The sequence below is a fragment of the Schistocerca americana genome, chromosome 2 (assembly GCF_021461395.2).
Source record: "Schistocerca americana isolate TAMUIC-IGC-003095 chromosome 2, iqSchAmer2.1, whole genome shotgun sequence".
Classification (NCBI taxonomy): domain Eukaryota; kingdom Metazoa; phylum Arthropoda; class Insecta; order Orthoptera; family Acrididae; genus Schistocerca; species Schistocerca americana.
The window spans coordinates 351692011-351708134 of NC_060120.1; the positions used below are offsets into that span (position 1 = coordinate 351692011).

The 16124-nt window shown below is 49.8% G+C and overlaps 5 non-coding genes across 5 annotated transcripts; 3 read left to right on the top strand and 2 right to left on the bottom strand.

The window, feature by feature from the left end:
* Positions 1 to 5477: 5477 nt before the first annotated feature.
* On the bottom strand, positions 5478 to 5550 carry Trnav-uac. Its single transcript has one exon. It is a non-coding gene; the product is annotated as a tRNA-Val (tRNA).
* Positions 5551 to 5784: 234 nt separating this feature from the next.
* Trnap-cgg lies at positions 5785 to 5856 on the top strand. Its single transcript has one exon. It is a non-coding gene; the product is annotated as a tRNA-Pro (tRNA).
* Positions 5857 to 13489: 7633 nt separating this feature from the next.
* Trnav-uac lies at positions 13490 to 13562 on the bottom strand. The gene has a single exon. It is a non-coding gene; the product is annotated as a tRNA-Val (tRNA).
* Positions 13563 to 13796: 234 nt separating this feature from the next.
* On the top strand, positions 13797 to 13868 carry Trnap-cgg. Its single transcript has one exon. It is a non-coding gene; the product is annotated as a tRNA-Pro (tRNA).
* A 1640-nt stretch (positions 13869 to 15508) lies between these two features.
* On the top strand, positions 15509 to 15580 carry Trnap-ugg. Its single transcript has one exon. It is a non-coding gene; the product is annotated as a tRNA-Pro (tRNA).
* The last annotated feature ends 544 nt before the right edge of the window (positions 15581 to 16124 follow it).

The following is a 16124-nucleotide window of genomic DNA, read 5'->3' on the forward strand; positions in this document are numbered from 1 at the left end:
AGGAAAAATGGCAAACCTTCACGACCTACCATGTCCTTAATGGTGTGCGTCAGGTCAAAATTGAACTGAAAAAACATATTCCATCATACCTGACCATTGGCGGGGTGCGAGCCATTGTCATGTACGACGGCCAACCCCGAACATGTGCGGGTTGTGGACAAGAAGGCCACGTCAGATCCGCCTGCATGCGACGCCGCCTGATCCAGACGCCGGTCGGCGAGGAAGCGTCCCCAGCGGTGATGACTCAGATCCCTGTCACATACGCCAAGGTTGCCCAGGAAGGTAGCACGTCTACACAGAGTCTTCCTGCTCCGTTGACGTCGTCTGATCAGGTAGATACACCCGCTCCTGAGATTCCTTCTGAGGTGCCCCAGACGCCAGATCCTAACCTGCCGAATCATCGCAGCACTGTGACTGAAAATGCTACTGAGATGGACGTTGATCCGGGTGTGGTACCTAATTCTGCTTTCCTTCAGACTGGTCCGGAGTCAGACGAAAGCCACCCGCCATCGGACTCTGAACGACTTGTTCGAAAACAAGGGTCGACACGAAAGAGAAAGAAACGTAGCCGTACACCCCCTGATGAATCCATTCTACGGATGGATACCGGGGATGCAGACCCGAAGATGGACGACAAACCGATCTTTGATGACCGAAAGGCTGATGCGACAGACCCGCCACAGGCGACCACTGGCAACGAACACCCCTCATTACTGACGCCGTCGCCCCCACAGGTCGACGTTGAAGAGAGCCTATCCGATGAGACGAAAACTACGTCTCCTCTCCACGTGGATGACGTGCACAGCCGATGCCTTACCGCAGCATCAGTCTCCTGGGCAGACGACGTGGAGATCGAAGGGACTGGGGTGGACGCTGCTGATGATGGGGCACCTCCATCGGTTGCGCCCGCGCCCGCAAACTCTCCACAATAGCAGCCTCTTCAGCGGACCGGCTAGATCGACGACCTCTCGCTCCTGAAGAAGAAGCCCCGCCTGTGCCTGTGGGACTCCAACACCAGCATTATCGTGTCGCAACGATTAACCTCGCGACCATTCGTGCGCCCCACAAACTAGCGCTGCTCCGCGATATGGTTTATGATGGGGACATAGATATTGCGCTTTTTCAGGAAGTGCATGTCGCCGATTTTTCACCACCACATGGCTTCACGGTGCATCTTTCTCCCGCTTCGGACACCGGTAGTGGTGTTGCCATCATCTTACGCGAAGGTCTTTCTGCCGAAGATGTCCTATACCTCCCCAGCGGCAGAGGTATGGCCCTTACTCTCTTTGGTGTACGCATCATCAATATTTATGCGCCGTCGGGCTCCAGCTACCGTCGTGAACGTAATGCCTTCTTCGCGAATGAAGTCACACCCCTTTTTATGGGACCACACGATGACTGGATCATGGGTGGAGACTTCAACTGCACCCAGCGACCTCAGGATCAATTGCCGCGTCACTCACCATGCGCCGCTCTGGAAACAGTCGTCACGCGGCTACAATTTGTCGACACGTGGAGACATGTTCACGGTGATCTTTTGGGTTTTACGTACCACACTGCGCACTCCTCTAGCCGACTGGATCGCATCTACATCTCGCGATCCCTCATTCAACACACTCGACAGGCTGAAATCTGGCCTGTTGCTTTCTCAGACCATGAGGCTTACTTCTGTGATGTTGTTCTCACAAGACAGGCAGTATGGCACGGACGTGGTTTATGGAAACTGAACACGGCACTTCTTAATTCACCTGACTGTCGACTTCTAATAGAAGACACTTGGATCACATGTAATAGACGCCGACCCACGTATCCGTCTACCATATCCTGGTGGATCCAGTGTGCAAAACCTGCTCTTCGAAAAACTTTAATCCGGTATGGCAAAGATGTTGTCGCCTGGAGGAAGAGCACTATGGACTTTTACTACAGGATCCTACGAGAATGCTCCACGATGCCAGCCTCCCCTGAGCGCCATACAAGGATGAACCAAGCTAAGGCCCAAATCTCCAATCTCATGCGACGGCATTTGGAAGGGGCGATAGTACGATCTCGTACTGCTGATCGCATGCCTCATGAACATCCGTCGATGTACCATATCGTCCAAGAACGACAAAATCGACGCCGAAAATTGATTCACGTCCTAACGGATCAAGACGGGCGTCGCTACATAACCCAATCTGCCATAGGGAATGTGCTTCACGCCCACTACCGGCAGCTCTACGCCGCAGTTCCACATTCCCCAGAGTTGACCGAGGAAGTCTCACAGCTCAACTTCGGTGGTATCCCAGGAGATGCGGCGATTGAATTAATGTCGGAGGTGACTGATGAGGAAGTCTGCGATGCGATCCGGGCAGGAACCATCAATCGCTCCCCGGGCCCCGACGGTCTTCCCCTCGAATTTTATCGCACCTTCCGTGATTTGTTAGAGTCCACCTTCACCTCCATCTGTCGGGAACTGATGTCTCCGGAAGTACCTGTGCCGGACGCTTTCATGGAAGGAATTATTATTCCTGTACATAAACCGCACGGTGGCAACAATATCAGTGATTATCGGCCCCTCACCCTCCTTAACAGTGATATGAAAATCTTCACTCGCCTTTTGGCAGCACGACTTAAAAACGTTGCCCGATATGTTGTGTCGCCAGACCAAGCATCTTTGGGAGGCGACAACAATATTCGCACGGCTTTATGCCGCTACAGGGATATGATCGCCGTTACCCAGGCACAACGCCTCTCTGGGGCACTTGCGTCTTTGGACTTCAGTCAAGCTTTCGATAGGGTTGACCATTCGTTCCTTACGGCCGTTCTCCACCATATGGGTTTCCCGGTCGCCGTTATCACGGTAGTGACGCGCCTTCTGCGGGGTGCCTCATCCAGGATTATGTACAATGGCAGACTCACTCCACCGATAATAATAGGTCGATCCGTACGTCAAGGTTGCCCTCTATCAGCAATCTTGTACGCCTTTTCCTTGGAATCCTTGCTATGTGGACTAAGACAACGTTTGGTAGGGTTGTCCATAGATCGCTACCGATTCTGTTGCACGGCCTATGCTGACGATGTCGTCATCTGTTTACGTAATGCCGACGAAGTTCGAGCTGTTTTGACGTGGGTAGCGACTTATGGTGAGGCGTCGGGTAGCTCTTTAAACGTACGTAAGTCACAAGTTATATTCATTGGCACGGGACTTCCCGTGGAGTGCGTTACACCTCTCACCACCGTTGATACCATTCGTTGTTTGGGAATAGATTTTTCATCTGATCTCCGGCGTTCAACCACCATCAACTGCCGACGCCTCCTTTTAATGATCAGAGCAGGTCTTATGGACCATCGCCTTCGATCCCTAGATATTCTCCAACGAGCTCGATATGTCAATACATATATCGCATCCCGAGTTCCCCATATAGCGCAAGTTCTACCTTTCCCGCTTACTATGGCACGTCGCATGTTGGCAGCGATGGCATCTTTCGTCAGCTCTGGGATGTTGTTCAAAGTTAACTATGCGACCCTTACTCTTCCCCGTGAACGAGGTGGGATAGGTCTGTTTCACGTGCCGGATAGAGCTCGCGCCCTATTTGTCAGCTCCCAGATGACGGTATGGACACGTTGCCCAACGAGCCTCACTGGTCTCCTCCTGTCGGCATACTCGCCGGTCTCACTGTCAGCCCCAGTGATGATCGCGGATGTTCCGGCCCAGTTCCATTATATACGGTACTTCTTTCTGGAACTCAGTTATCTACGCCTCACCTTACCAAGACAGCTTTTACTCAAGACAAAGGCAGTATACAATGTCCTCCAATTAGGTCGTCCTCCTAACCCGATTGAACTAAAGTTCCCACAGGTTGACTGGCGTCATGTATGGCGCACGGTGTTCGCCTGTTACCTTGACACGAATGTTCAATCTGTCTGGTACATAACTGTCAATGGTAAGCAAATCAACCAATTTCGCCTTCATCGTATCCACCTCGCCCAATCACCTCTATGCTCCACGTGTGGAGTGCCAGACAATGATGAACATCGGTTTGTTTGCGGACCGGCGGCGGAGGTTTGGCACTTGGTTCGACGTATTGTGGCTTTTCTAACGCGGGACATTCCGGATCGGATTACTCCCCTTTCATTATTATTTCCGGAACGTGACTATTTTCCTCGGACAAAGACCAATGCTGTGAATTGGATTCGCGGACATGCCATTCACTACTTATTTGGACAAACTGTAAACTCTGTACTCGATTTTTGGACATACCTCAATGACCGTCATTATGTCGTTGTCCGTCACCCAAAATACAGACAATTTTTCTCGAACTTCCTTGGGAGTGCTTTCCACGAGCCGCCTCGCAGCTGGAATGTGTTAAGCCAAGAGAGGAGAAGGTTTCCTGCTTGAACCAATGAACATTTCTGAACAATTGAACGGAACACATCAATTTCGAGAAGACGTGACTCAACATATTACCAGCGGGGCGCAGAAGGCCTCTGATCAATTACACAAAAAATAAATAAATAAAATAAAATAAATTAATAAATATAAAACAAAAAAAATTAAAATAAAATTCAGAAAAAGGAAGATTTTGTTTTGTTTGTAAGGATAGCCCTAACCTTGATTTCCCATATTTCCCCTGGTATATAGGCAGCTCTCTGGGGTAGGTTTAGTCAGGAGCCAACGCCTGAAGTGGCAAAGATTATTTTTTTTTTTTTTTTGTTATAGGATGAAAAGTGGCGGTGGCACTTGTTTTTTTAGTTCCATTTTATTTTAAGAAAAGGGGTAGAAAAAAAAAATAAAAAAAAATTAAAAAAAATAAAAAAAAAAAAATAAAATAAAAAAAAGGGGTATGATTCCTGCTTTGGGTGCAGGAGGTCCCGGGTTCAAATCCCGGACGAGCCCTGCCATTTTGACCGTGCTGAAGCGTAGGTGGAACTCAGCCCCGGTTGCAGCTCCTCAATGAAGAGTAGACGCCTGTTATAGCACGTGGATATAACAAGAATGCGGCACCAGTAAAGTACGTAGGTGGAATTCGGTAGAAAGGCAGACGGTAATTTTGCATGCAACGGAAAACAAGGTTGTCTTTGCGGGATATGTGCACCGTGAGTGGAGATTCAGCTTAATTGTGCGACAGTCTACCCTCATCTTACTAGCGACGGCAACAACCAAGGGGTGGCATGTAAGATTGAGCGTGGCTAAGAGTTTCTCATTATTAGTTAGCATCACACTTTGACAGAGCTGTGACAAGGCGAGTAGGGTGAGCTCAGGAAAGCCAGTAGCAAGCGCACTTGAAGTAGCCCTGAAGAACCGGATTATAAATTTTGCCAGCCATAATGGAGCTAGGGGCGTTCTCAGTTACCAAATACCGGTGCAATAAGAGAGCAACAGTATATGACAGTAAAATGACGCCCTATCCGTCTAGCATACAACATTGCTTGTCTCTGCATACGCGGACGTGAGGTCATCTCGGAAATGAAATCCGAAATATAGATTAAAATTGTTGTGTTCCCGCCCGGGATCGAACCGGGGACCTTCTGCGTGTAAAGCAGACGTGATAACCGCTACACCGCGGAAACGACGGTTCTTTCCTGTACCATCCGGAGACTCGTAATAGCAACAGTTTTTCTTCTGTGTTAGCAAGGGCATCGGCTACGAGCTCCCTCCGATTCGTGAAGTTCCTGCAGTAAAAGACGTCGATGAAAACAATCCAACCGCGACAGATAGGGAGAACGCTGGCTGAGCTGCAGCCCTACATGGTGAGACCATCAAAGGTGGCGTCATTCACATGCAGTGCGTTTTCGGAACGAATAGGCTCGTTGGTCTAGGGGTATGATTCCTGCTTCGGGTGCAGGAGGTCCCGGGTTCAAATCCCGGACGAGCCCTTGCGTTTTGTACAACGGTGTGGTAACAAATCGCATGGCGGCGGCTGTTTCGCGCATTTCCAGGCCTCCAAGTCAGCGCTAAAATCCGACAACCAGTTCTGAAACCGTTTCATGTTTCATTTGAGCCATGTGCACCCTGCTGATGGAACGTTTGAAGTTGATTTAAATGGTCACAGTAGAGATCGAAGCAAGTGTCTTGCTGAGTGCGACGAAAACGGGTTTCCGCCCGCAATCGAGCCGGGGACCTTCTGCGTGTTCGGCACGGCGCCTGGGCTCGGCGGCAGCTGCTGCTCTTTCCTTCCTTACGAGATACCGTCGATTCGCGCAGTCGTTATTGCAAAAGATGTCACCAAAGGCAATCGCTTCGTTAGCGGCACTTTGCCTGGGCTCGGCGGCAGCTCCACATGGAGGCACCAGCAGCCCAGCCAGGCCGCCGCCGGCACCGGTGCGCCACAGCGCAAGGAGCCGGCGGCCACCCTGCAATGCCCCTGTCGTTGCATATTCCACCCGCCCCATATCCTCTCCATGTCTGACTCACTACCCCAAATGACACTGCAGTCGACGTGCTTATTACTATCGCTTTTGGAAGAACCAAGGCGCAGTATTCTAGTGTCGAACCGGTACTGCAAATTGGGATTAAGCAAAAATTTATTGTGTGGTCGAGCGACAGCCTCGGCTCGCTCTTCCTACATGATCGCTTCTTGTGCGGAATAATTCCTAGCTCGCCGATGGCTTCAGAGTTGGTCTTCTCGAAGTTTTGCTTTCGCACTGCATTCCGCAATCTTTTCGTTATGAGTTTTGTGCTTCGGTTTCCCGACTTTCTTGTGTTTAGTGTGTTTGGCTTCTCTTAACCCGTAGCCACCGCTTGCCGAAATTTCCACACTGTCGATCTGCAGAGCTCGATGAAGGCATCGCGGCCGTTCCTGAGCTCGTGGAACGGTCGAATCTGTAGTTGTTTCCAGATCTCTCCCACACAACGGCCTCCCAGAAGCTTGGATTACAGAAGTACGCCACTACTCCCAGCCGGAGATTCACGATTGAAAGCAGAATGACATGAGCTACACGCAGCTCCGATTTTTTTTTTTTGTGTCTGACCTACTTTGAAAGACTTTGTAGTCGATTTACTTACTACTATCGCTGTTGGAAACCAGGTGATAACCGCACAGTATTTTAGAGACGATCAGGTAATGAAAATTTAGAATAAGTAAAACAGTATCAAAAGAAGTTGTGTGGTGGAGCAGCACATGCAATTCACGCTTCCTAGATAATCGTTACTGCATAGAATAATTCTTTTGTCTGCGGCGTCTTCAGTATCCGTCTTCTGGAAATTTTGCTTGCAGTATATTTTGCAATCTTTTCGTTATGAGTTGGTGCTTGGTTTCCCGATGTTCTTTTGTTTAGTGCATTCGCCTCCTCTTAACCCTGAGAAACCACATACCGAAACTGAGGCACTGCCGGCTGTTCATAAGCAGTGCTCGATGAAGTTATTTCGCTTTTTATTCGTTGCCTTTAATATTCTTCTCAACAGTGGTGAGTGCTGCCTGCAGAAAGCGTTTATCTTGCGAATTCGCGTGAAAGTTTGTGTTCCCTGTGAGGCCCACTACTTGGGATTAACTTGACTGCTCCAGCCAGGTGGCTCGTTGGTCTAGGGGTCAGTCGGCTCTCAGCCGTGGCAGCGTGCGGACGGCCCCGCGCGCCGGCCAGTGCTCCGCTGCAGGCGTTGTTTACTTCCGCGTCGTAGCTTTCAGGCTTGCGTCCGTCCACTGTGAACAACATGTCGAGCGCTTACCGCCGTGCGACCCTTAAAGTTTCCTTCCCAGCTGAACATGCGCGACCTCGTGCACATGAAGTTGAAACGTTCATACGTGAAGAAGTTCGTTTAGATCCTAACCACGTTATCGGAATCCATTTTTCGATCACGAGTAGTGTCGTTCATATTAAAATGACAAACACCGAGGTGTGTGAAGATGTTATTCGCCGCCATGCCAATGGACTTAAGTTCAAATACTCTGATGGTCACGTCGGAGCTGTAACACTTGAACTCGCAGAGTACGGTCAACGCACGATTAGGGTGTTTGAACTACCTTTTGAAGTGCCGAAGGACGAAGTTGTCTCTGCGTTACAACCATACGGTAACGTCATCGGTTACGTAGAGGAAAAATGGCAAACCTTCACGACCTACCATGTCCTTAATGGTGTGCGTCAGGTCAAAATTGAACTGAAAAAACATATTCCATCATACCTGACCATTGGCGGGGTGCGAGCCATTGTCATGTACGACGGCCAACCCCGAACATGTGCGGGTTGTGGACAAGAAGGCCACGTCAGATCCGCCTGCATGCGACGCCGCCTGATCCAGACGCCGGTCGGCGAGGAAGCGTCCCCAGCGGTGATGACTCAGATCCCTGTCACATACGCCAAGGTTGCCCAGGAAGGTAGCACGTCTACACAGAGTCTTCCTGCTCCGTTGACGTCGTCTGATCAGGTAGATACACCCGCTCCTGAGATTCCTTCTGAGGTGCCCCAGACGCCAGATCCTAACCTGCCGAATCATCGCAGCACTGTGACTGAAAATGCTACTGAGATGGACGTTGATCCGGGTGTGGTACCTAATTCTGCTTTCCTTCAGACTGGTCCGGAGTCAGACGAAAGCCACCCGCCATCGGACTCTGAACGACTTGTTCGAAAACAAGGGTCGACACGAAAGAGAAAGAAACGTAGCCGTACACCCCCTGATGAATCCATTCTACGGATGGATACCGGGGATGCAGACCCGAAGATGGACGACAAACCGATCTTTGATGACCGAAAGGCTGATGCGACAGACCCGCCACAGGCGACCACTGGCAACGAACACCCCTCATTACTGACGCCGTCGCCCCCACAGGTCGACGTTGAAGAGAGCCTATCCGATGAGACGAAAACTACGTCTCCTCTCCACGTGGATGACGTGCACAGCCGATGCCTTACCGCAGCATCAGTCTCCTGGGCAGACGACGTGGAGATCGAAGGGACTGGGGTGGACGCTGCTGATGATGGGGCACCTCCATCGGTTGCGCCCGCGCCCGCAAACTCTCCACAATAGCAGCCTCTTCAGCGGACCGGCTAGATCGACGACCTCTCGCTCCTGAAGAAGAAGCCCCGCCTGTGCCTGTGGGACTCCAACACCAGCATTATCGTGTCGCAACGATTAACCTCGCGACCATTCGTGCGCCCCACAAACTAGCGCTGCTCCGCGATATGGTTTATGATGGGGACATAGATATTGCGCTTTTTCAGGAAGTGCATGTCGCCGATTTTTCACCACCACATGGCTTCACGGTGCATCTTTCTCCCGCTTCGGACACCGGTAGTGGTGTTGCCATCATCTTACGCGAAGGTCTTTCTGCCGAAGATGTCCTATACCTCCCCAGCGGCAGAGGTATGGCCCTTACTCTCTTTGGTGTACGCATCATCAATATTTATGCGCCGTCGGGCTCCAGCTACCGTCGTGAACGTAATGCCTTCTTCGCGAATGAAGTCACACCCCTTTTTATGGGACCACACGATGACTGGATCATGGGTGGAGACTTCAACTGCACCCAGCGACCTCAGGATCAATTGCCGCGTCACTCACCATGCGCCGCTCTGGAAACAGTCGTCACGCGGCTACAATTTGTCGACACGTGGAGACATGTTCACGGTGATCTTTTGGGTTTTACGTACCACACTGCGCACTCCTCTAGCCGACTGGATCGCATCTACATCTCGCGATCCCTCATTCAACACACTCGACAGGCTGAAATCTGGCCTGTTGCTTTCTCAGACCATGAGGCTTACTTCTGTGATGTTGTTCTCACAAGACAGGCAGTATGGCACGGACGTGGTTTATGGAAACTGAACACGGCACTTCTTAATTCACCTGACTGTCGACTTCTAATAGAAGACACTTGGATCACATGTAATAGACGCCGACCCACGTATCCGTCTACCATATCCTGGTGGATCCAGTGTGCAAAACCTGCTCTTCGAAAAACTTTAATCCGGTATGGCAAAGATGTTGTCGCCTGGAGGAAGAGCACTATGGACTTTTACTACAGGATCCTACGAGAATGCTCCACGATGCCAGCCTCCCCTGAGCGCCATACAAGGATGAACCAAGCTAAGGCCCAAATCTCCAATCTCATGCGACGGCATTTGGAAGGGGCGATAGTACGATCTCGTACTGCTGATCGCATGCCTCATGAACATCCGTCGATGTACCATATCGTCCAAGAACGACAAAATCGACGCCGAAAATTGATTCACGTCCTAACGGATCAAGACGGGCGTCGCTACATAACCCAATCTGCCATAGGGAATGTGCTTCACGCCCACTACCGGCAGCTCTACGCCGCAGTTCCACATTCCCCAGAGTTGACCGAGGAAGTCTCACAGCTCAACTTCGGTGGTATCCCAGGAGATGCGGCGATTGAATTAATGTCGGAGGTGACTGATGAGGAAGTCTGCGATGCGATCCGGGCAGGAACCATCAATCGCTCCCCGGGCCCCGACGGTCTTCCCCTCGAATTTTATCGCACCTTCCGTGATTTGTTAGAGTCCACCTTCACCTCCATCTGTCGGGAACTGATGTCTCCGGAAGTACCTGTGCCGGACGCTTTCATGGAAGGAATTATTATTCCTGTACATAAACCGCACGGTGGCAACAATATCAGTGATTATCGGCCCCTCACCCTCCTTAACAGTGATATGAAAATCTTCACTCGCCTTTTGGCAGCACGACTTAAAAACGTTGCCCGATATGTTGTGTCGCCAGACCAAGCATCTTTGGGAGGCGACAACAATATTCGCACGGCTTTATGCCGCTACAGGGATATGATCGCCGTTACCCAGGCACAACGCCTCTCTGGGGCACTTGCGTCTTTGGACTTCAGTCAAGCTTTCGATAGGGTTGACCATTCGTTCCTTACGGCCGTTCTCCACCATATGGGTTTCCCGGTCGCCGTTATCACGGTAGTGACGCGCCTTCTGCGGGGTGCCTCATCCAGGATTATGTACAATGGCAGACTCACTCCACCGATAATAATAGGTCGATCCGTACGTCAAGGTTGCCCTCTATCAGCAATCTTGTACGCCTTTTCCTTGGAATCCTTGCTATGTGGACTAAGACAACGTTTGGTAGGGTTGTCCATAGATCGCTACCGATTCTGTTGCACGGCCTATGCTGACGATGTCGTCATCTGTTTACGTAATGCCGACGAAGTTCGAGCTGTTTTGACGTGGGTAGCGACTTATGGTGAGGCGTCGGGTAGCTCTTTAAACGTACGTAAGTCACAAGTTATATTCATTGGCACGGGACTTCCCGTGGAGTGCGTTACACCTCTCACCACCGTTGATACCATTCGTTGTTTGGGAATAGATTTTTCATCTGATCTCCGGCGTTCAACCACCATCAACTGCCGACGCCTCCTTTTAATGATCAGAGCAGGTCTTATGGACCATCGCCTTCGATCCCTAGATATTCTCCAACGAGCTCGATATGTCAATACATATATCGCATCCCGAGTTCCCCATATAGCGCAAGTTCTACCTTTCCCGCTTACTATGGCACGTCGCATGTTGGCAGCGATGGCATCTTTCGTCAGCTCTGGGATGTTGTTCAAAGTTAACTATGCGACCCTTACTCTTCCCCGTGAACGAGGTGGGATAGGTCTGTTTCACGTGCCGGATAGAGCTCGCGCCCTATTTGTCAGCTCCCAGATGACGGTATGGACACGTTGCCCAACGAGCCTCACTGGTCTCCTCCTGTCGGCATACTCGCCGGTCTCACTGTCAGCCCCAGTGATGATCGCGGATGTTCCGGCCCAGTTCCATTATATACGGTACTTCTTTCTGGAACTCAGTTATCTACGCCTCACCTTACCAAGACAGCTTTTACTCAAGACAAAGGCAGTATACAATGTCCTCCAATTAGGTCGTCCTCCTAACCCGATTGAACTAAAGTTCCCACAGGTTGACTGGCGTCATGTATGGCGCACGGTGTTCGCCTGTTACCTTGACACGAATGTTCAATCTGTCTGGTACATAACTGTCAATGGTAAGCAAATCAACCAATTTCGCCTTCATCGTATCCACCTCGCCCAATCACCTCTATGCTCCACGTGTGGAGTGCCAGACAATGATGAACATCGGTTTGTTTGCGGACCGGCGGCGGAGGTTTGGCACTTGGTTCGACGTATTGTGGCTTTTCTAACGCGGGACATTCCGGATCGGATTACTCCCCTTTCATTATTATTTCCGGAACGTGACTATTTTCCTCGGACAAAGACCAATGCTGTGAATTGGATTCGCGGACATGCCATTCACTACTTATTTGGACAAACTGTAAACTCTGTACTCGATTTTTGGACATACCTCAATGACCGTCATTATGTCGTTGTCCGTCACCCAAAATACAGACAATTTTTCTCGAACTTCCTTGGGAGTGCTTTCCACGAGCCGCCTCGCAGCTGGAATGTGTTAAGCCAAGAGAGGAGAAGGTTTCCTGCTTGAACCAATGAACATTTCTGAACAATTGAACGGAACACATCAATTTCGAGAAGACGTGACTCAACATATTACCAGCGGGGCGCAGAAGGCCTCTGATCAATTACACAAAAAATAAATAAATAAAATAAAATAAAATAAAATAATAAATATAAAACAAAAAAAATTAAAATAAAATTCAGAAAAAGGAAGATTTTGTTTTGTTTGTAAGGATAGCCCTAACCTTGATTTCCCATATTTCCCCTGGTATATAGGCAGCTCTCTGGGGTAGGTTTAGTCAGGAGCCAACGCCTGAAGTGGCCCAGATTATTTTTTTTTTTTTTTTTGTTATAGGATGAAAAGTGGCGGTGGCACTTGTTTTTTTAGTTCCATTTTATTTTAAAAAAAGGGGTAGAAAAAAAAATAAAAAAAAATTAAAAAAAATAAAAAAAAAAATAAAATAAAAAAAAGGGGTATGATTCCTGCTTTGGGTGCAGGAGGTCCCGGGTTCAAATCCCGGACGAGCCCTGCCATTTTGACCGTGCTGAAGCGTAGGTGGAACTCAGCCCCGGTTGCAGCTCCTCAATGAAGAGTAGACGCCTGTTATAGCACGTGGATATAACAAGAATGCGGCACCAGTAAAGTACGTAGGTGGAATTCGGTAGAAAGGCAGACGGTAATTTTGCATGCAACGGAAAACAAGGTTGTCTTTGCGGGATATGTGCACCGTGAGTGGAGATTCAGCTTAATTGTGCGACAGTCTACCCTCATCTTACTAGCGACGGCAACAACCAAGGGGTGGCATGTAAGATTGAGCGTGGCTAAGAGTTTCTCATTATTAGTTAGCATCACACTTTGACAGAGCTGTGACAAGGCGAGTAGGGTGAGCTCAGGAAAGCCAGTAGCAAGCGCACTTGAAGTAGCCCTGAAGAACCGGATTATAAATTTTGCCAGCCATAATGGAGCTAGGGGCGTTCTCAGTTACCAAATACCGGTGCAACAAGAGAGCAACAGTATATGACAGTAAAATGACGCCCTATCCGTCTAGCATACAACATTGCTTGTCTCTGCATACGCGGACGTGAGGTCATCTCGGAAATGAAATCCGAAATATAGATTAAAATTGTTGTGTTCCCGCCCGGGATCGAACCGGGGACCTTCTGCGTGTAAAGCAGACGTGATAACCGCTACACCGCGGAAACGACGGTTCTTTCCTGTACCATCCGGAGACTCGTAATAGCAACAGTTTTTCTTCTGTGTTAGCAAGGGCATCGGCTACGAGCTCCCTCCGATTCGTGAAGTTCCTGCAGTAAAAGACGTCGATGAAAACAATCCAACCGCGACAGATAGGGAGAACGCTGGCTGAGCTGCAGCCCTACATGGTGAGACCATCAAAGGTGGCGTCATTCACATGCAGTGCGTTTTCGGAACGAATAGGCTCGTTGGTCTAGGGGTATGATTCCTGCTTCGGGTGCAGGAGGTCCCGGGTTCAAATCCCGGACGAGCCCTTGCGTTTTGTACAGCGGTGTGGTAACAAATCGCATGGCGGCGGCTGTTTCGCGCATTTCCAGGCCTCCAAGTCAGCGCTAAAATCCGACAACCAGTTCTGAAACCGTTTCATGTTTCATTTGAGCCATGTGCACCCTGCTGATGGAACGTTTGAAGTTGATTTAAATGGTCACAGTAGAGATCGTAGCAAGTGTCTTGCTGAGTGCGACGAAAACGGGTTTCCGCCCGCAATCGAGCCGGGGACCTTCTGCGTGTTCGGCACGGCGCCTGGGCTCGGCGGCAGCTGCTACTCTTTCCTTCCTTACGAGATACCGTCGATTCGCGCAGTCGTTATTGCAAAAGATGTCACCAAAGGCAATCGCTTCGTTAGCGGCACTTTGCCTGGGCTCGGCGGCAGCTCCACATGGAGGCACCAGCAGCCCAGCCAGGCCGCCGCCGGCACCGGTGCGCCACAGCGCAAGGAGCCGGCGGCCGCCCTGCAATGCCCCTGTCGTTGCATATTCCACCCGCCCCATATCCTCTCCATGTCTGACTCACTACCCCAAATGACACTGCAGTCGACGTGCTTATTACTATCGCTTTTGGAAGAACCAAGGCGCAGTATTCTAGTGTCGAACCGGTACTGCAAATTGGGATTAAGCAAAAATTTATTGTGTGGTCGAGCGACAGCCTCGGCTCGCTCCTCCTACATGATCGCTTCTTGTGCGGAATAATTCCTAGCTCGCCGATGGCTTCAGAGTTGGTCTTCTCGAAGTTTTGCTTTCGCACTGCATTCCGCAATCTTTTCGTTATGAGTTGTGTGCTTCGGTTTCCCGACTTTCTTGTGTTTAGTGTGTTTGGCTTCTCTTAACCCTTAGCCACCGCTTGCCGAAATTTCCACACTATCATCTGTCGATCTGCAGAGCTCGATGAAGGCATCGCGGCCGTTCCTGAGCTCGTGGAACGGTCGAATCTGTAGTTGTTTCCAGATCTCTCCCACACAACGGCCTCCCAGAAGCTTGGATTACAGAAGTACGCCACTACTCCCAGCCGGAGATTCACGATTGAAAGCAGAATGACATGAGCTACACGCAGCTCCGATTTTTTTTTTTGTGTCTGACCTACTTTGAAAGACTTTGTAGTCGATTTACTTACTACTATCGCTGTTGGAAACCAGGTGATAACCGCACAGTATTTTAGAGACGATCAGGTAATGAAAATTTAGAATAAGTAAAACAGTATCAAAAGAAGTTGTGTGGTGGAGCAGCACATGCAGTTCACGCTTCCTAGATAATCGTTACTGCATAGAATAATTCTTTTGTCTGCGGCGTCTTCAGTATCCGTCTTCTGGAAATTTTGCTTGCAGTATATTTTGCAATCTTTTCGTTATGAGTTGGTGCTTGGTTTCCCGATGTTCTTTTGTTTAGTGCATTCGCCTCCTCTTAACCCTGAGAAACCACATACCGAAACTGAGGCACTGCCGGCTGTTCATAAGCAGTGCTCGATGAAGTTATTTCGCTTTTTATTCGTTGCCTTTAATATTCTTCTCAACAGTGGTGAGTGCTGCCTGCAGAAAGCGTTTATCTTGCGAATTCGCGTGAAAGTTTGTGTTCCCTGTGAGGCCCACTACTTGGGATTAACTTGACTGCTCCAGCCAGGTGGCTCGTTGGTCTAGGGGTATGATTCCTGCTTTGGGTGCAGGAGGTCCCGGGTTCAAATCCCGGACGAGCCCTGCCATTTTGACCGTGCTGAAGCGTAGGTGGAACTCAGCCCCGGTTGCAGCTCCTCAATGAAGAGTAGACGCCTGTTATAGCACGTGGATATAACAAGAATGCGGCACCAGTAAAGTACGTATGTGGAATTCGGTAGAAAGGCAGACGGTAATTTTGCATGCAACGGAAAACAAGGTTGTCTTTGCGGGATATGTGCACCGTGAGTGGAGATTCAGCTTAATTGTGCGACAGTCTACCCTCATCTTACTAGCGACGGCAACAACCAAGGGGTGGCATGTAAGATTGAGCGTGGCTAAGAGTTTCTCATTATTAGTTAGCATCACACTTTGACAGAGCTGTGACAAGGCGAGTAGGGTGAGCTCAGGAAAGCCAGTAGCAAGCGCACTTGAAGTAGCCCTGAAGAACCGGATTATAAATTTTGCCAGCCATAATGGAGCTAGGGGCGTTCTCAGTTACCAAATACCGGTGCAATAAGAGAGCTACAGTATTTGACAGTAAAATGACGCCCAATCCGTCTAGCATACAACATTGCTTGTCTCTGCA